Below are 1,013 nucleotides of genomic sequence, written 5' to 3' on the forward strand. Positions count from 1 at the left end.
TGGGTAGAAGTGTCTGAATGAGTTGTCAATGAGATCAAAGACGAAGAGGAAATAACTGGGGATGAAATAACGCTTAAGGATTCACTAGGAAATGCGGCCACCGAGGAAGTGGATAAATCAGAAGAAACGAAAGGTAAGGAAGTAGTCGAAATAATTGATGATAATGCTGGTGTGGCTTCAAGAACAGTAGTCAGTTCTATGACACTTGAGTTCCATGGAAGTCTTCTGGAACTGCTGGGTGTTAAAGTAGCAGAAGACAAAGAANTCAGTACTGGGGTACTCTGAACGCTGGATGAAACAACACTAGGAGAGACTGGAACTTCAATTATCACAGTATCAACGCCATCAGTACCAGTAACGGTAGTAGAAGTAGTGTAACTTCCGGTCCATTGGGAGGTAACTGAGANAACCGATTTTGGAGCGGGAATTTCAATCACCAATGTGTTGGTTCCATCGGTACCGGTTCTGGTAATAGTGTTGGTNAAAGAACCAGTCCATGAAGCAGAAACAGTGGTGGTTGCAACTGGAACCTCGATGATCACAGTATCAACACCATCAGTGCCAGCGACAGTGGTAGNGGTTGTATAACTACCAGTCCATGCAGAAGTAACTGTGGCCTCAGATCTTGGTGCTGGAGTTTCAATCACCAAGGTGTTAGTCCCATCAGTACCGGTTCTAGTAACAGTGTTGGTGAAAGTACCAGTCCATGGAGACGTTACAACAGCAGTTCTGAATGGCAAAAGTACAATCAAGGTATCCAAACCATCTGNNCCAGTTGCGGTAGTTGAAGTAACAAAACTACCAGTCCATTGGGTACTGATGGTGGTAGTATGTGGAACTGGTGTTTCAATCACAACGGTGTTGGTGCCATTGCCAGTTCTAGTCACAGTAGTGGTGAATGAGCCACTCCAGCCTGATGAGACGGTAGTCTCAGGAACAGGTGTTCCAGTGATCACAGTGTTGGTGACATTACCAGTAGTAACTGTGGAGGTGAATGAGCCAGTCCATCCACT

The sequence above is a fragment of the Suhomyces tanzawaensis genome (assembly GCF_001661415.1).
Source record: "Suhomyces tanzawaensis NRRL Y-17324 unplaced genomic scaffold CANTAscaffold_2, whole genome shotgun sequence".
Classification (NCBI taxonomy): Eukaryota; Fungi; Ascomycota; class Pichiomycetes; order Serinales; family Debaryomycetaceae; genus Suhomyces; species Suhomyces tanzawaensis.